Source organism: Budorcas taxicolor, chromosome 13 (genome assembly GCF_023091745.1).
Source record: "Budorcas taxicolor isolate Tak-1 chromosome 13, Takin1.1, whole genome shotgun sequence".
In the NCBI taxonomy this organism is placed as follows: Eukaryota; Metazoa; Chordata; class Mammalia; order Artiodactyla; family Bovidae; genus Budorcas; species Budorcas taxicolor.
In genome coordinates, this window is record NC_068922.1 from 25,060,655 (window position 1) to 25,081,068 (window position 20,414).

The window sequence follows — 20,414 nt, forward strand, 5'->3', positions numbered from 1 at the left end:
ACATTTTCATATTCCTATGGGCTATCTATGTGTCTTTTTGGAAAAAATAATCTGTTTCTTTTGCCCACTCACACATTGGATTGTTTGGTTTCTTTTTTTTTTAAACTTTTTATTTTATATTATAGTCCATTAACAATGTGGTGATATTTTCAAGTGGACAGCAGAGTGACTCAGGCATACATGTACATGTATCCATTCTCCCCCAAGCTCCCCTCGCATCCAGGCTGCCACATAACATTGAGCAGAGTTCCCTGCGCTATTCAGTAGGACTTTGGTAGTTATCCATTTTTAAATACAGCAGTGTGTACATATCGATCTCAAACTCCCTAACTATTCCTTTCCCCCTGGTAACCAAAAGTTCATCCCATGGAACTTCTTTTAGTTTCAAGAGTGGCTGTTACCTTGTGGACACAGCAAGGGAAGGAGAGGGTGGAACGAATGGAGAGAGCAGTGTGGAAACATACACACTAGCATGTGTAAAACAGACGCCAGTGGGAATGTGCTCTATGACTCGGGGAGCTCAAGCCCGAGCTCTGCGACCACCTAGAGGGGTGGAGGGGGGATCCAGAGGGAGGGCACATATGTATACCTGTGGCTGATCCATGTCGATGTGTGGCAGAAACCAACACCATATTGGACATCAATTATCCTTCAACTAAAAATAAATAAGTCTGAAAAAAAAGACGTGCTGTTTTGAGAAAAGCAAGTGGCTCTCATGAACCCAGGAAGAATTTGGCACCAGGGCTGTTTTGATCTGGATCGCCATCAGGGTTTTTTCGTATTTATTTTGAGGTTAAAAATTGAAGTTGGTGTACTTGTTGAATTATTGTCCTTCAGTGTTGTCCTCTGGGTCTCTTCACTCACACGGCCTTTTCTTCCTTTGACACGCTGGCTAATACTGTCCAGCTGAGGGTCCAAATAATGGCAAGGCTAAAACACCTTTCACTGGAAGGTCTTTGGAGACTGACTCTGCGGACAGAGCTCATCGTGAACTGTGTTGTTGGTTCTGTCACTTGGTAATAGAACCAGCACGTGTTCCCCTGCAATCAGTGCGAAAACAAAGCAGGATGCAGGCAGTGGGGTGATTCTGATAGAAGGGCCATGGCTATAACCCAGGTGCACAGAGTTGATTCCAGAAAAGAGGTTAGGAAAGACGGGAGACAGCAAACAGGCATGAACGGGTTAAATCTACCAGGGAACTCTTGGTATTAAGAAGCTAAGATGTTAAGAACTCCTCAGGAGTTCCCTGGGAGTGGTTAAGAAGTCCCTGCTTCCTTAGCAGTGGACAAAGGTTCGAACCCTGGTTGAGGAACTAAGATCCCACATACCACGCTGCCTGGCCAAGAAAAAAAAAGAAGAAGCTGGGGCTGTTTAAAGCCCTGAGAAAGAGATTGACCTCAGTTTGACTAGCTACAATGTGAGAGGGCAAACCAAGAATGAAAGACCATTTGTTTTCCAACTCGGCATCATCCATTCATCAATTTGTTTACCAGAATTTTCTCCAGCAGTCTCTAAAGAATATCTACCCTTTAAGCTGTATCTGTGAAGCATAAAATTCTATGTATTTAGATCATTGTCAGTTCGCTGTGTAGGTTTGGATATGGTAAGGATATATTTTATCATCAAATTAAAATTTTTAAAAAATTTTTGCATTGTTGTGAGCATCCTAAAGCTATATGATGTTGTATCAGCTTTTTTTTTTTTTCACTTATAACCTAATCACCTTGACCCGTTTCCTGAATGAAGGTTAAGCAAGGCACAGGGGCAGAGGTGGAACACGTCTCTGAGGGATACGATCCCAGGAGTGGGATCAGGGTCCTAGCGGTAAAGAATGTTAATCAGATGCTGTCTGGATCTTTTATCCCATAAGCAGTCTGGTGTCTTTGACTAGTGAAGACGTGTGTGTGTGTGTACATATACATAACATGTGTGCCTGCTGAGCCACTTCAGTCGTGTCTGACTCTTTGCGACCTTATGGACTATACCCCAACAGGCTCCTCTGTCCATGGGATTCTGCAGGCATGAATACTGGAGTGGGTTGACATGCCCTCTTCCAGGGGATCTTTCCAACCTAGGAATCGAACCTATATCTCTTATGTATGTCTCATGCATTGGCAAGCGGGTTCTTTACCACAAAACTGAGGACTTTCGCTTTCACTTTTCATGTAATATATAAGTATATGTAAGCATGTTATATATAAGCATAATGTGTACTAATGTGTGTGTGTGTGTGTGTGTGTGTGTGTGTGTGTGTGTGTACTCAGTCGCTCATTCGAGTCCAACTCTTTGAGACCCCATAGATTGTAGCCTGCTAGGCTCTTCTGTCCAAGGAATTTTCCAGGCAAGAATACTGGAGTGGCTTGCCATTTCCTTCTCCAGGGGATCTTCCCAACCTAGGGATTGAACTTGAGCCTCTTGCATCTCCTACAGTGGCAGGTGAATTTTTTACCACTGGGTCACCTGGATATTAGTTAAATGTGATATATAACACATTTTGAGGCAGGAAGATAAAACTTAATGAGTACTGGGTAGTTAGATCCTAAACCCACTGAGATGTCCTGTTACTGTTTTCTTTTGCTGTGAGAATCTGAACCTGAAAGTGGAACAAACGAGGTATTTCTCAAACAGAGTTTACCAGACTGCCTGCTGCTGCTGCTGCTGCTGCTAAGTCGCTTCAGTCGTGTCCGACTCTGCGACCCCATGGACGCCAGCCTACCAGGCTCCTCCATCCATGGGATTTTCCAGGCAAGAGTACTGGAGTGGGCTGCCATTGCCTTCTCCACCAGACTGCCTACTCAAGGTCAAAACTCAAGTGTATAAACCCTCAGTAATCCATGTAGGGAAGACCTTGGGAGCATCAGCCTCACAGAGTTGCCCAGCAACCTGAAGGATATGCAACTTCACACTTACACAGAGAAAGAAGTGGTAACAGTGCTGAGGCTGAAGATGGTTTCTTTTGAGGGATCTTAGTTCCTTGACCAAGGATTGAACCCATTTTCCCATGCGTTGGGAACACAAAGTCTTAACCACTGAACCAATGGGGAAGTCTTGCTCCTTCACTACGTAGTGGGCTTCCTGAATGACTCAGCTGATAAAGAATCTGTCTGCAATGCAGGAGACCTGGGTTCGATATCTGGGTTGGGAAGATCCCCTGGAGAAGGGAACGGCTACCACTCCAGTATTCTGGCCTGGAGAACTCCTTGGACTGTACAGTCCATGGAGTTGCAAAGATTCAGACCCGACTGAGTGACTTTCACACTCACCCACTACTTCGTACTCTGAGAAGGTGGGCAGGGCCTTTATCTCCTCATACTTCCATCACTTCCACTTTCTCGCCATTCACATGGGGAGAGTGAACTGGACCTAAACATATATCACTGCATTCTGAGGGTCATGAAGTAAAATCAGCATTGAAAACACTGTCTAAACTGCAAACCAAAGGGTGATGGTGATGGGGTGTATGCATGTGTGTGCACGCACAGCCGTCTAAAATCCTTTGTGGGGACTGGCGTGGTAGTCCAGTGGTTAAGACTCTGCGCTTCCATCGCAGGGGCATGGTTTAGTCCCTGGTTGCAGAACAAGGTTCTGCATGCCACATGGTGGGGCACACCACCCCCAAAAGCAAAGTCCTTTGTAGAATAAGAAACATTATAAATAAACCAAACAATATATGATCTGTTGCAGGATGTATGTTGACCAGTTAAATAGGAGTTTGGAGACCTGTCCGACAAAGAAAAACAAAATCTAAGGCACTGAACATTTGTATTTATAGGGAGGTAGGCAAAGATGACTTATCCTGAAGTACCAGAAGGGAGCTGTGTATAAAAGTCAGTGTCCGTCCAGGAAATGGGTGGATGTGTAGAGATGGCGATAAATAATGAGGAGTTCTTTGTACCATCTGTTGCAAGTGGTAGCAAGAAAATATCCTTTTGCAAACTGTAACTATTTTAGATATAACCGGAGCTTGTCCTTGGCCTGGATCATACAGGAGCATCCCAACAGAAGATTGAGTGTTGGTGAGAGAAGGATAGTTTTCTTTTATCTGTGCTGCACTCCACACAGTGACTGATTGTGGCTTGGAAGTTACATGATTTATTTCATGTTACTTGTTACCCATTTCCCTGCTGAGATCTTGACTCACCACTGGGCACAGTGTTAAGTCAGCCGGCGGGTCTGGTACAGGGGAGCTCAGCAGAGTTGTGTGTGTCAAAATATTTGTGGGAATAGCTCTCATCTTAAATATAGCCAGAAGCTAACCATCTCTTCCCTGAGAATTAAATAATTTTGGCAACAGTCTGTCTGTCTCGTGTCTGGGAGACATTCCATTTATGACCAAATGAAACATGAAGAGACATTAATAGACCTTCCAAACGACCCTCTTTCCAATTTTAACAGTGTAAGCAAGATGAACTTGAAATTTTTCCAGCGTCAAAGTCACTTCCCTTCCCAATAGCATCTTCATGTTTATAAGCCCAGTTTAGATTTTCTTTTAGCATATGTAATTTTTTAAAAAGCCAATAAAGCAGCAAAAGTGAAAGGGGAGATAGGAATACATTTCACAAGACCGTTGGCCTTAACCAGAGCATAAAAAAGCATTTCCTGTTGAGGTAATGCTGAGTGTTTATTAGCCTCTCTTTTCTTAATAGTCACTAGAAATAAATTGCTTCCACTTTGCAAAGTGCCAGTCAGTGAAAGGAGCAGAGGGAACGAATAGCAGGATACTGAACACACTGCTGGCAAGAGCAGGTTCACAGAGGCTGTAGCATCCCAAGGTAGGCAGCCGAGAGCCTGGCAAAATAATGAAACCAGACTGTGGGATGTTGGTTCTTGTGTTCCCCTCAGAATGAACCAAACTCTGCGGGACGTTGTCCTATAGGAGCCATTTTCTGGAGGACATGCACCACCCAGGTGAAGCCGAGTTCTCTGGCAGCAGAATCCTGTGCAGGAAATTCTCCTGCCCGATCCCCCAGCCGTGTCTGGGTTACTGCACTCCCCTTTCTCTTGGGTGAGCTGGGTGCTGAAGCCTTACTAGACAGCATTTCGCTCATCCTGATTCACTGCAGGATGGAGCCAGCATTCAGTCTCCTGACGATGGGTGACTGCTCTAGTCCTGACAACACTGTGCCTGTCCTGCCCCGGCGGTGCCCAGAGGCATTTTGAAAGGGAGAGGAGATAGCTGTGACCTTGCAGGAAGGGAAGAGATCAGGACCATCTCTCACCTTGCACTCACTGACTCCCAAGGTAGCTGGGTCCACAGAAGTCACCTGCCTCTAAAGCAGCGGACATGAGCCCCTGTGCTGAGCTCGGACCCTGTAGCCAATAGCAGTGACAGCTCATTGCTTCTGTGTCCTGGGGGTAGGAGCATGGCAGAACCCAGACACTTCACACTCGTTTGCCTGATAAGCAGTCCTGCCCACAGAAAGAGCAGGTACGGGACTTCCTCGGTGGTCCAGTGGTTAAGACTTTGCCTTCCAGTCCTGGGGGTGCGGGTTCGATCCCTGATCGGGGAGCTAAGATCCTGCACGCCTTACCACCAAAAAACCCGGAACATAAAACAGCAGGAATATTGTAACAAATTCAATACAGAGTTTAAAATGGTCCACATCAAAAAACATCTTAAAAATAAAGAGCAAGTCAGTTCTTACAAGGATGGTGCTGTTTAGGACATCTTATGCCCTAAAACAGGGGCTCCGGGGAGACAGTAGGGGTGGAACCACGTCTTCACCAGACCAGAGAGGCCAGCCCTTCCACCCCCTTTCCTGGAATGCACGCGTTTGATGGAGGGAACGAAACCTGCCAAATGTATACCAGATGCGTCAGGGGCCGAGACTGTGCTTTCCACACTCTGGTGAGAAATAACAAACTCTCGCCGATTAGATTAAAAATCAAAACAAGGCTTTCCACGTTCCGTCTCCTCTTCTCCAGCCTCTTAGGTGGCCTCTGTTACAACCACTTCATCCAAACATTGTTTCAAATGAGACATCTTAGGAGGGAAGCGATGTCATGGGCGCTGCGTTCTCCCTCCTTTCACGACCACAGAGCTTTTTGATAACAGTAAACAGTTTTCTTAGCAAGCTTGCAACACTGACTGGATCTGAACTTCAGAGACGTCACAAAATTCTTTTGGTCAGCAAGACCAACCTCTGAAGGCCTTAAAGTGTTTGAAAAATGCAGGGGCTGCCCAGAGCGTGGTCGTGGGGTGTGGTGTGAGGCCTCCGTGGCCTCCAGCCCAGCTTTTTGAGTTATTTGTCACTGGATTCCCACTTGAATAGCCTTCTGCTCCATTCAGTCCCCGAGGGCTCAGGAAGCATGATGGTGATTAAACAGAGCCTACCTAGGAGCTAAGGAAATGCTTCTTCTCTCTGTCCTTTTGTTGGTAATGCGTTCATACCTGTCTCCTCTGAGAGCAGCACAAGCCACTTCTTGCTGGGAACATAGACCTCCTAGCGCCTGTTCCCCTGGAGGAAAAGAGCTGTGTTGACAGCGGTCGCCCACAAGGGTCTCCGGAGACCGCCCTGGCCTCCTCCTCCCCTGTCTTGTTGAGGGTGGGGCAGAAGGGCTCCGGTTCCCTTTCTTGAATACCGTCTTTGCTCAGCCTTGGCTGGCCCTCTCTCATCCCCTTTCATTTCAGGTGTGTTTTCTAGAATGATTGCACTTGCTTGCCTGGTGCTGCCTCGGCCTGATTCTCAAAGTTCAGCTCGGTAAAACCAGCCTGGTTAATTAATAGACAGCCTCCTCTGGCACCTTCCTTGTTTACTCTGCGGTGTTATCAACCAGGGGAAAAAGCTCTCGTTTCTTTCGACTTCAGGGACATCAAAAGTCCGGCGGCAGAATGGACCTGGGGTACCTGAGTTTTCTCTGGAGCCCTCTGGTCCCCAGCAGAACACAGCTCTGAGAGTTGAGGGAAATGAGTATGTTGGGCTTTCTGATGATTTCATTTGTTGGTGGCTGGTGGTTTGCTTGTGTTAGCGACCCTCTTTACATCACTAAGATCTGTCTTGTATTAATAATATTTCCTTTACTATTACCCGGTTTACCTAGGCCTCCCCGAGTTCACTTGTTGGTGTGTGTTTTCCGTGTAAGCAGTTGTCGGAGGTCTGAGTCACCCGTGCGGTAGCCTGTGGTTGGATATGGGCTGAGGTTATTCAGTGACTAATTGCCAAGGGGAGGAGAAATTGGCTTATCACGGGGAGGACGCCTTTTTATCCATGCCTGTAGCAGCTTCGCTCAGAAGACAGAGTAAAACAGAAGGGTCTTTCCTGAGCTGGGGAACATTTTAGAATCTGTGGGGTTTTGTGTGTGTGTGATTTCTTCTCTGAAGAGAAAGCTGTCTAAAATATCCAAGGGTGGAACTGAGGACTTAGATGAAACCAGCAAACAAAGGAATCGCGTAATTGGGAGCTCAGCCAATGTGCTTCTTCCCCGGCGTTAGTTGTACAGGTGATTTCCTTAAGAAAAAGTAAGTGGCTTTAATTCTTTGAGGATGAGAGTCTCCTAAGAGTCAGTTTCAGTTTTGTCGGTAACTTCATTGTTATGGTCTGATTAAGTAGTGTGTTTACAAATTCTAGACTTGGAAGGGTGGGGTTTGAAATACAGTAAATGGGACATGATAGTCCCTTTCCTCAAAGAATATATGTATATACACATTTTTTTCAGTGCTCTACAATGAGACATAATTACATGATACGGTCTCCCAAATGATTTGAAACAAACATCTTTCGTGCTAGATTTCTTTTTTCTAGAAGTAATTTTAAGTTTTTTATCCCCCACTGTTATATTGCAGAAATTGTTAACAAGGAACATTTGATTTAACTTACACTGTTTGAGGGGAAACGAAATACAGAAATGTTAGGATTCCTAACTCAGACTTCAGGTGATTCATTTGAATTACCCACATTTGTTCTTGTCTTTGGGAAGGACGAGCCAAACAGAGGGTTGAGCTGTGTGCTGTGGGCAGGGCCAGCAGCTTCTCGGTTGGGGCCACGGTGCAGAAGCTCCGGAAGCAAGTATGCTGTTTATAAGATCTGGAAGGACTCCACCCAGAGCTGGCCGTGGTTTGGGCAGTAATGGAAGGAGGGATATGCTGCCCAACAAAACAGATGAAGGATGGGGAATAGCCTCTTCATGCATAGCCAATATATATTGTTATTGTTTAGTCTCTCTGTTGTGTCCGACTCTTTGTGACCCCATGAATTTCCCAGGTAAGAATAATAGAGTGGATTGCCATTTCCTTCTCCAGGGGATCTTCCCGACCCAGGGATCGAACAAACCCGAGTCTCTTGGTTGGCAGGCGAATTCTTTACCACTGAGCCACCTGAGAAGCCCATGCCAATATATTAATATATAGTACAAATGAATGAGCTTTTTCTTTGTCTGGGCCAAGGTGCAGGCAAATAAATAGTTGTGTTGTGTCCTGGAAAGGTGTTAAAGTCTTTATTCTTTTACTTAGGTTATCTCTCTCTTGCTATAAAATGGTATTTTTAAAGCTCACATCAAGACGTCAGTGTGGAAAGCTTCTGGGCTAAAAGTGTCAACAATATAACATATTCAGATATTTTCAACTTTCTAAGAGAGATGAGATGATAAAGAAGATTAGTGAGGATCAGTGAGATTGGTGGGAGAGGAAAAAATTCAGGTATATTAAGATGAATAGCAACTGTGTGCATAGGTGTGTATGTGTGTTTTATTTATTTTACCTCTAAAGTTTAAAATAATTTTCTCCTAAAAGGTCTGACTTTGATTAACAGTACAGGAAAAACCAAGAGTGTGTTTAATGTCATTTCTTTACTCGTTAACTAGAACACAGTTAAAACACAACACAGGGATTTCCCTGGCAGTTCAGTGGTTAAAACTCGGCACTTCATTGCAAGGGGCACGGGTTGGATCCCTGGTCGGGGAACTAGGATCCTACATGCTTGGTGGTATGGCCAAAAAGCAAAAAAACACTCTGCAGGTACTTGATTCCAGGAAGATGCCCCCTTTAACATAAAGGGCTGGGGCTTTTTTTTAAACAGTGAATTACAGAATCTTACCCATCATCCTGGTTCAGTCAATCAGACAATGAGTATCTCCCATATATAAAGTACAGTTTTTATTGGAATAGCAAGTGGTCTCCTCGGGAGATCACACTGAAGACTCAAAGCAGACTCTTTCTTTTTGTCTCCCCATACGTTCCACCCTGTCCTAAGGGTGAGCTGCCTTTAGTTAATCTGTATCCATTTGTGTGTAAACCCAAGCTGTCTAATTTTAAGAGTTTATTCAAGTGGTAGATTTAAAACATTTTCCCACCAAGTGATGCGAAGATCATCATGTTATTCTCTTCTTGGGCTCCAGGTAGAGCCAAGGATGAAGTTGTCTCAAGCTGCTTCTCAAAACTCAGTCTTGGCAAGTCAGTCATGGGTTGGCAAGCCACGTAAGACTTTTGCCAAAGGCTTCCCACCTCTATGTCACCCATATTGATGAAGACATTTAACCTTATATCACCTGTTCTGGCATAACAAAACGCTTGTGTTCACCTCCACTGTGGGTAACTCAGGTGGACAGTGACTCTGATTCAGTGACCCAGTTGGATGATGGCAAGATTATTTTGAGGTCGACAAGGCAGGGCTGACATAACAGTATTACCATCAGGTACATGATACTGATTGCTTATGGCTATGATTCATCCTCATTGGCCAAAGTCCCGTTCTGGCTGGTTGGTACCCATGTAGTACTGGCTAGCAGATGTTAAATATTTTGACTATTGCCTGTGTTCCCTGTATGAATGTACAGCACACCTGAATTGTTGTTTATTAAGTGTTACATTTCTTTCTGAATTCATCTGCGTGTGACTTCCAGAAATGAGATTCTTCTAATGATTTTTTTGCATGTGTTTAATTTTAAACTTTACATAACGTCATTTCCCTTAGTTACATAATGTGCCTCCTACCGATTTCTTTTCACATCACCAAACATATTTTTAAAACACCCATGCAGGCACCTCTGTTGTCCTCAAAGAAATTTACTCAACTTCTTATTAATTAAAATTAACTTTAAGGACTTCCCTTGTGGGCCAGTGGTTAAGACTTCATGCTTCTACTGCAGGAGGTACAGGTTCGATCCATGGTTGGAAAACTAACATCCACATGCTCCCAGCATGGGCAAAAAAAAAAAAAAAATTAACTTTACGTTTTTATTTCATTAATACTCTTTATTCTTCTAGACAGTTCTGTACTCCCAGGAATATTGATGCCTCTTTTTACTCTCTTACCTGAAAAGGGGGGAGGGTTTTTCTATGTGTTAATTGGGGTCAGGATTCCCCAAATGAAGATGAAGCCAGATGAGGAGGAAAAAGAGAACAGGGAGTTCTCAGTCGTGACTCACCCTGTTAGGATTATTATTCATCCTAAGTGGGTTTCCCTGGTGGCTCAGACGGTAAATAATCTGCTTGCAATGCAGGAGGCCAGGGTTCCATCTCTGGAAGGGGAATGGCAATGCACTCCAGTATTCTTGCCTGGAGAATTCGGTGGACAGAGGAGCCTGGCAGGATATAGTCTACAGGATCGCAAAGACTCGACAGGACTGACCGACTAACACTTTCACTAAATGGGTTCTAGACATTTGAAACCCTAGTCTTTTGGGGGGATTAATAACAATAATGACAGTAGTACCTACTGTTTGTTAGTACCTACCGTTTGTTGCACCTGATTAGCCTTGAGCACCATGTAGTTCTTTGTATACAGTGGCATGTTTGAATTTATCTTCATGTTTATTGGGGTTGATTATTGCATTGTGTGGTCTGCTTGGGTGGGGAAGTTGACCAAATGTGCACTGCTGGCTGAGCCAGACACTCTTCTTTTTATCACCTATAAAGCCCTACCTTGCTTACCACTGAGCTGGATCTTTCTTTTCATTGAGCCTTACATTGAGGAAGACAGGGTGGGAGAGGTATTTATAGAGGATCCACGTTTATCTGCTGCAAGACAGAGGTTATATGGTTTCTCCAGCTATTCTGGAATGGGAATTGTGTATGTTACAACACAATGACCTTGGGAATGACCTCCTGGTCTAAGGTCCTGAGCCTCTGAGTCTTGAGGGTGCGTGGGCTGGAGCATCTTGACTTCGGCCTAGGTGTGACTCCCCAAGGTCTAGGAAAGGGTCCCAGGGGTGAGGACAGCTTGAGGATATCCCACGTCTGGTTTAGAGGCAGAGAACAGACTAGCGTATTATGTCTGTGTATGTGTGATGGGGAAGCAGGGGTAGTGGAGATAAAATCATAATTTCAAGTGAGGAGCCTGCATACATTGGGAAGGATACCCTTAGGGAGCTGAGGAGCCAATTCAAAATGCTTAAGTAATGTACCATCAGTGACTTCCCTGGTGGCTCTGCGCTAAAGAATCTGCCTGCTGAGCAGGAGATGCAGGTTTGATCCCTGAGTCTGAAAGATCCCCTGGGGAAGGAAATGGCTACCCACTCCAGTATTCATGCCTGGAGAATCCCATGGACAGAGGAGCCTGGCAGGCTACACAGTCCATGGGGTCACAAAAGATTCAGACACAATCGGGCATGGATGCAGGAATGTACCCTCAAAGGATTCCTTTTGGTTGCTACATATTTGCATTTCGCTTGCGTTTTTGCTTGATCGATTCCATTATGAAATCCACCATAATGTGCCAAAGTCCCCGGGTCAGAGATTCTGCATTGCTGGGTCCTTCCACAGACAAGATAAGGAAGCTGTGGGAAACCAGCTGGTTCATCCCCTGCATCCTCATCACCCGATGCAGGCAAGAGGATGTCCTCTCCAGGGCAGGAAGTTTCGGGCTTGATTAGAGCTGTGTCTTGGAATTAGGCTTGATTCTTAGCAAGTGCATGGTGAATACTGTTGGACTAAGTGAATGAATTGATACGTATTCTGTATGCATTCAGAGCCTTGGGTTCTGTTTCCTTTTCAGTCTTCTCCTTGTTGCCTCTTCTATTTCTTCTCTCTTCACCCATCACCCACACAATGGATCTCTTAGCTGCTCGTCTTGACTGCTGTCCATTTGAGCCCACGTCCTCACCCCTCATGCCCCTACCTTGCCCACCCCAATCATTTATACCCTCCTTGTCTTTCACACCTCTGAGAAGACTAAATGGAAATGTGGCTTCTGTGACATCACGGAACTTTAAGACAGGGCTTGAGAGGTGCCACTGGCTTCTGTCCCCTCCCTTTGCAGCCATTTGGAGAATCTCAGTGAGCATGACCCTGGTGGGTTTTAATCAAAACAAAAATATCACGTCCTAAAGTCATTTGTGTTTTTGATTCTGCCCCTAGCTAAATACAGTAGTATAGTTGCAAATTATAATAGTTTCCTCTTTTGCCATTAACTTGAAAAAATTTTTTATTGAGATTTAATTGACATATACCATTATATTAGTTTCAGAGGTACAACATAATATATAAATCTATTGCAAAATAATCAGCGCACAAAGTCTAGTTGACATCCATTACTAAACATAGTTTCCCTTTTGTTCTTGTGATGAGAACTTTTAAAACTTACTCCCTTAGCAACTTTCAAATACAATACAGCATTATTTACAGTTACCATGCTGTGCATTACACCCCCAGGACTTAGATGTATTTTGTAACTGTAAGTTTGCAGCTTTTGACCATCTTCACCCAGTTCACACCCCCCAGCCCCCACCTCCTGCCTGTGGCAACCACCGATCTGTTCTCTGTGTCTATGAGAACAACCTTTTTCTTTTCATTTATGTATTCATTTGTTTTTATTGGAGGATAATTGCTTTACAGTGTTGTGTTTCTGCTGTACAGCAACGTGAAACAGCTATATGTATACAATATCCTCTCCCTGTTGAGCTTCCCTCCTATCCCCAGCCCATCCCACCCCACCCGCCCACCAGGTTATCACAAAGCACCAAGCTGAGCTCCCTACTAGCTATCCTGCTATCTATCTACTAGCTATCTGTTTTACCCATGTGCTTAGGTACTCAGTCATGTCTGACTCTTTGAGACCCCATGGACCCACCAGGCTCCTCGGTCCATGGTATTCTCCAGGCAAGAATACTGGAGTGGGAAGCCATTCCCTTCTCCAGGAGATCTTCCCGACCGAAGGGACGATCCTGAGTCTCCTGCATTGCAGGCAAATTCTTTACTGCTGAGCTACCAAGGAAGCCCATTTTACACAGTTACACATGGTAGTATACATACATGTCAATGGTACTCCCTCGATTTGTCCCGCCTGCCTCCTCCCCCGACCCTGCCCTATGCCCATAAGTCCATTGTCTATGCCTGCGTTTCATTCCTGCCCTGCAAATAGGTTCATCAGTAGCGTTTATTCTTTACTCACTGTTTCTTATAGAGGAGAGCTAGTGGGAGACCCTATGGGATTCCTCACGCTCCTGAACCAGGTAGTAATGAAACAGCCCAGAAATCTCTGCTTCCTGGGGCTTATGATGACCTGTCCCAACACGCTCCTCCTCATCATATGGCAGCTCCAGAGGATGTACTGTTAGGATTCTTCCTCCTCCACCATACCTGGGCTTCCCTGCCCCCTTCTCTCTTTTTGCCATCCCTGCTATAATTTGCCTCCAATTGCACTCACCTCCTGAATCATTATTTCTTCCAGACCTCTCAGAGCTGACTTCTCACAGTAAAGCACCAGGAATTGGTTAACCTTCCCTCCCAGTCTTTCCCATGCCTCTCCTCTCTCCCTGGCCATGTCCCTACATTGTATCAGCTCGGAAAGATGAGAAGGATGCTTGCTATCTATTTTCCAGGGCTAAGGCTAGAAAAAAATGTGCCCAAGGTAATCTTAGAAAACATTGTAGCACTTTGGATACATTAAAGCCACATCCTTTCTTGAAAGCTCTGACCTTCATTTTTAAACCATTGTTACCATTTTTTCCTCAAACTCCATAGCATTGAGTTCTATAGCAGATATATTCATTTCCTGTGGTTGCTGTGACAAATTACCACAAACTTAGTGGCTTGAAACTCCACAAATTTGTTATTTTCCACTTGTGGAGAGCAAAAGTCCAGACTGGTTTCACTGGCCGATATTAAGGGGCTGGCTCTGCCACATTCCCTCTGAAGACCCTAGAGGAGAATCTTGTTCTTTGCCTTTTCCAGCTGCTGGGAGCTGCCTTATTCCTTGGCTCATGGCTCTCTCCTCCATCTCCAAAGTCAGTAATGTAGAATGTTTTGTATTCTGTTGGGTTGGCCAAAAAATTCACTCGGGTTTCCTCCTAAAATTTTATGGAGAAACCTGAGCATACATTTTGGCCAGCCCAGAATTACAAGTTAATCTCTAAAGGGATGTGGCCTATAAGCTTAGATTATACATAATAGCCTATCTCTGGGAACCCTGCCTCTAAGGTGATGAGCATTAACACCTTCGTATTTGTGTGATCAGGTCCACCACCTGTGAAGGACTGCAGGGAGGGCAAGAGTAACACATCCCTTCCGGAGGCTGACCGGAAACAGGAAACCTTTGACTTTACTCCCGCCCCTTTTAGTATAAAAGCAGCCCCAATTCTAACGGAGACAAGATGGCTGTTAGTGAGTAGGAGTCTATCTTCTTCTCGGTTTCTGAATTAAGTGACCATTCCTTGCTCCAACAGCTCGTCTCTCAAGTTTCTGGCCTGCTGTGTGTCAAGCAGTGTGAGCTTGGACTCAGTAACAAATTTGGGGGAGTCACCTAGTAGCCTTGCTGCTCATGGCTATGTGGCAGGGATTGGGGTTTTGAGTATAAGATCCTAGCAGCTGCCAGGACCACGTGTCCTGAGGACGTGTCCTTCAGAGTTCCCCGAAGTGGCACTGGCTGCCTCAGTTTTTGGCAGTTGGAACAAGGAATTGACATCTGAGAGCTGGCGGACTCCATACAGTAGGGTAAGTCACTCCAGTGTGTACAACAAAAAAGAATTTCTTCTCTGGGGCTTTTTTTTTTTTTTTTCTCCAGAATAAGCCAAATTTGTTTTGTGTTTGAATGGTGTACCCTGTTAGAGACAGGAAAGAGTTATCAGACTTCTACTCAGTTCGTGAACCAGTTCATTTGTTTCTTTGCATGCACGCTAAGTCACTTCATTCACGTCCAAATTTGCAACCTTATGAACTATAGCCCTCCAGCCTTCTCTGTCCATGGGATTCTTCAGGCAAGAATACTGGAATGGGTTGCCATGCCGTCCTCCAGGGGAATCTTCCTGACGCAGGGGTCGCAGCCTCGTCTCAGGTCTCCTGCATTGGCAGGCAGATTCTTTAACCACTATCCCCACCTGGGTGGAATCTACCATTCGTGCATGCTGTTTGTGTTTTGCTGATCTTGAATTTGTAACTTTAAAAATGGAGAATATTTCAACCGTCCCTATAGATAGTTCTCTGAGGTGTATTTTGGATAAGGGATCTGATTATAGCTATGAACCCATGGGTGAAAGGGACATTATATTTTATTGCAGGGGCCCCCAACCCTTTTTGGCCCCAGGAACCAGTTTTGTGGAAGACAATTTTTCCATGGATGGGGGTGGAATGGTTTCGGGGTGATTCAAGTTCTTTACATTTATTGCGCACTCTGCCACCACTGATCTGGCAGGAGGTACGGATCCACAGCCCGGAGGTTGGGGGGCCCCTGTTTTATTGTAGCAGTGTGTTGCCACTGTTCTGTTAGGATCTCCACGGTGGTTAGGCAAGGCTATATTGGGACCCTGTGCACCCTGCACTGATACCTTTGTTGTGTTAATTACATTGTTTATGGTCTCTTGTGTCATTGGAGTGTGTAAGATCCCAAGACCAAACTTCAGGGTTTATTTAGGATTTTGTGTGGTCTCTTTTGGTTTCATTCTGTTTGGTACTGTTCCTCCACTTGCAGCCAGATCAGTTTTGTGATTTTTTTAAATTAATTTAATTGGAGGATAATTACTTTACAGTACTGTGGTGGTTTTTGCCATATGTCAAATGAATCGGCCGTGGGTGTACCTGTGTCCCCTCATTCTGAACCCCCACCCCATCCCTCTGGGTCGTCCCAGAGCACGGGCTTTGAGTGCGCAGCTTCACGCGTGGAACTTGCGCTGGTCATCCGCTCTGCGGATGGTAACGTACGTGTTTCAGTGCTATTCTCTCACATCATCCCACACTCACCTTCTCCCACGTAGTCCGAAAGTCTGTTCTTTACATCTGTGTCTCTTTTGCTGCCTTGCATATAGGATCGTTGTTACCGTCTTTCTGAATTCCATATATATGTGTTAATACACTGTATTGGTGTTTCTCTTTCTGAGTTCACTATTTTAAAACTTGACTGATATCAAACGGAGGAAAGAAACAGGGAAGAAAAGAAAACAAAACTGTCTGTTCTTGTCCAGAAGTGGGCATTCCGAAGGAGGGGAGAAACGTTTCACTTGATTCCTAATGTCACCAAAAGCTACAAATAGAAGTGTCTTTTCCATTAATATTAGTAAAAGCGTTCAGTCATCTAGACAGGTGACCTTGATTTGTCCTGTCTTCCAGAAACCCAATCTGAATCCAATCTCTTTTATAACTTATGGCTTTTACATTGTGGTACCTGACGGATAACTAAAATTTTGGAATGGGAACTATGTCCCTGTGTATTTATACATGTATTTGCACATAATATAGTTTGCGGTATTGCCATAACGGATTTGTAAAAGAGCTCTGTTTAATTGGCTTAAAGGAAATTAAGTGAGTTTGAATACTCAAACATAAAAGAAACTCACCAGAATGGGTTTTAGGTTCACAAGCTCTAGGAAATATTCAGTATTGAATTAATATCTGGTCTGAAAGTTGGCTTAAGCTTGTTGGCTCGATACAGATGTTTTTTGAGCCATCAACATTAAGTATAGGGACTTCCCTGGTGGTCCAGTGATTAGGAATCCACCTTGCAATGCAGGGGATATAGGTTCCATCCCTGGTCCAGGAACTAGGATCCCAGGGAGCAACTGGGCGCATGTGCTACTAAGACCCAGTGCAGCCAAATAAACTAAATAATAACAAACAACATTATGTATAATACTTTTATTGTATCTAGGTTTACTGGAAATCAAATAAGGCCTTATTATTCCTGTTACAAAGTTTGTCAGCAAGACAAACAATGTGATAAAGCTTTTAAGTGAATAAAATGTAAGTAAAGTAAACAGTTTGGGGTAAACTCTATGGGCATCATGTCTTAGGAATGTTTGTCTAGAATAGTCTCTCCAGATTTTCGTAGCTTGAAACTAAGTCCTAAGAGAAGATGGAACATAATTTAAAAAATCTTTAAGTAGTACAAAACCTGGATTTGGTTCTCTAAGAAGACAAACTTTTCTTAAAATACTGAACTGCTTTTAAGTGACCTGTATTTGCCACAGTTCTTTTATTATCACTGGTTAGAACTGTTTTTTTATATTTCTGACTAACATCTCAAAGATCAAGTTCTAACTGGGGTTCATTTGACCTCTGGCTAATCTGGGATTTTTCAGAGGCTCCCTGGAACACTTCCAGTTGTTTTCTCTGCATCTCAGAGAAATATTAAACTATGTATATACATGGTTGAGTCCCTTTGCTGTCCACCTGGAACTATCAGAGCATTGTTAATTGGCTATACTCCAATAGAAAATAGAAGTTAATAAAAATAAATCTGTATTACTAGTCAGAAAAACTAATTGGGCTTATCTGGTATGTTGAATTGCATGAGGGGCACTGTCAAATGAGTGATGGTAAAATTTCTTAGATTATATCATGGGTAAACATTATTAACATACATATTGTAGAAATTATATGGAACTCCTAAAATTCTGGTATACTCTGGTAAATGATGTCGTAATTTTAGTAATTATCACAGCCACAGCAGTAATCAGTTTTCTAGTCAATTGCATTGTAATCCCAGTTGGTTGATGCCGAAGCAGAAAGGCATCCTTTTAATGGTTTTACAGTGACTTCTGAATGACTCTAGAGCTGTTTCGTGAAGAAGCAGGCAAGACTGATGAAATCCTTTATGTGCAAGCATTTTTACTATTATCAGGGAAAATAAAGGAATGAAAGAGAGGATATGTTGCTTCAACCTTAACTCCTCTAGCTGAGCTTGCTGTCCCAGCCACTCTGGGACATTATGCCAATACGTCCACCGCTTCCACCACCTTCCATTCCCATCCAGGCTCAGTTCCTGACGCTGGGGCTGAGGACTTCTCCTCATTATAAGCATCAATCAGGAAATGCTGGGTTGACATGCACTACTGTCTGTAAGACAGATAGCTAGTGGAAAGCTGCGGTATAGCACAGAGAGCTCAGCCCGGTGCTCTGTGATGACCTAGTGCGGTGTGGTGGGGCCGGAGGGAGGCTCAGAAGTAAGGGGATCTATGTATACATAAAGCTGATCCACATTGTTGTACTGCTTAAGCTAACACAACATTGTAAACCAACTATACTCCAATTTAAAAATAAATACATATTTAAATGCTTTAAAACAAAGTGTTCAGGGAGCAAGAACAAAAGATGCAAATCAAAATTCCCTTCTTTTTTATGGGGGGGGGGCATTGGATTCCTGGACGGTAACTCAGAAGTAAGCCACCGTTGAGGAAGAAACCATGCACTTACTGTAAGGAGGAGGAACACTGGGGAATGGACTGCCCTCAGCTGAAACAGAAGAGGAAAAGGGGAGCTCCTGTGGTAGAAAGAGAGAACACTCTGAATAAAGAGGCCCAGGGGCTCCCTTGGACTTACCGTGCCCAATTCCCCACAGGAGCCCGGGGTAAAATTGAGCATAGGGGATGAAATGATTGAAGGCAAAAGGAAAAGGGAGCAGCAGAGGATGAGATGTTTAGATGGCATCACAGACTCAGTAGCCGTGAATTTAGGTGAGACAGTGGTGGACAGAGGAGCCTGGCGTGTTACAGTCCATGGGGTCGCAAAGAGCCGGACACGACTTAGCGACTGAAAACAACAAACTGATTGACTTTCTGATTGACCTTACCCTGAAAAAACATTTTTTTAATCAGAATAGCTTGATATCACCAGGCTTCTCTGGTGGCTCAGTGTAAAGAAGCTGTCTGCCAACGCAGGAGATGCGGGTTCCATCTCTGAGTAAGGAAGATGCCCTGGAGAAGGAAATGACAACCCACCAGTATTCTTGCCTGGGAAGTCCCACGAACAGAAGAGCCTGGCCAGCTACAGTCCATAGGATCACAAAACAGTGGGACAGGACTAGGCGACTAAACAACAACAACAAAAGCTCGACATCGGGAGTCTCACCTAAACACGCTTTCAGCCTACAGATGGTGCTCATGAAAACCCCAGAAAAGGAGACTGAGCTCTTTCCCCCAAGGTCTTAAAAATAACCCAGCAACTGCTGTCAGCGCTCCCCACATGGGGACTCAATGCCAAAGAAGCTGCGCCACTAAGGACTGAAATATACTCAACACCTATTTCTCAGATGCTTCAAACTGCAAGACATTTCAGATACCTGGACACTTTCTCAGTGTGGGTGGAAGCATATCCCTCCTGGACAAAAAATCTCTGAGATGGTTAAAGCCATCCTTAGGGAAGTCATGCCCTGATGTGGCTTAAGGCATTACAATAACATTCATCCCGGAGATCACAGTCAATAAGAAAAGAAGAAAATGAATCATACATTAAAAGGGAAAATTGCTAAAATGTCAGGAGACTAACTGAACTTGGGATAAGGCCTTGCCAGTTGCCCTGCTGCAGATCAGTAACTCCTGGAAGCAGGCTTAAATTAGGCCCCTTTAAAATACTGTATGGTAGGCCATCCTAGCTGTCTGCCGTGGCAGGGGAGTCCATAATACACGCAGCAGTGGGCAGTTATGTTAAAACTTTGGGCACTATACTAACCTCTGTTCATGAGTTTGCCTCCAACCGGACTACCTATGCAACTGAAGTTGATGGTAATTCCCTTGTAGCTATGAAAGGGTCAACCGATTTGTTTAATTTTGTCCAAATAAATAGCACGGGAATTTAGTATGTGTATTGAAAACTGGAACCAAAGCCCTAAGTTCAGTTACAAAGTAGACAACATAATGCTCAGAGGTTTCACTGGGTTCAAATAGCTGTCAAGGACCTGACTAAGGAATATTCATCACCTGCATTCAGCAGAAAGTAACCAGCCAAAGTGGTCTTGGTCCCTTTCCCCACAGGACTGTGAAACAGACAGTGATAGTGGGGAATTAAATAGGTTCTTGGGAATAGAGAATGACCACAGAGAAGAAGAAATTAACACCTCCCCTCTGGAGGCAGATGGGGACCTGGAAGTGTTTGACTTTGCTCCCACCCCTTTTACTGTTTAAAAAAAAAAAAACAAAAAACCTGAATTCTGATTCAGGCAAGATGGTTCTTTGGGGCATGAGTCCACCATCTTCTCAGTGTGTTGACTTTCTGAGTAAAGTCTCTGTTCATTGCCCCAACAACTTGTCTTTTGATTATTGGCCTGTCGTGCAGA

General features: G+C 44.2%; 1 protein-coding gene across 11 annotated transcripts in view; it reads left to right on the forward strand.

The window, feature by feature from the left end:
- KIAA1217 (KIAA1217 ortholog) overlaps window positions 1-20,414 on the forward strand; it is a 349,091-nt gene that overhangs the window by 254,232 nt on the left and 74,445 nt on the right. The window contains exon 1 of one of the 11 annotated variants that reach the window (XM_052651336.1): window positions 7,330-7,459. The exons of the other annotated variants lie outside the window; for them this stretch is intronic. The gene's annotated coding sequence lies outside the window, so the exon portion shown is untranslated. Of the gene's footprint in view, window positions 1-7,329; window positions 7,460-20,414 lie in introns of those variants that run through there. 11 annotated transcript variants of the gene reach the window in all.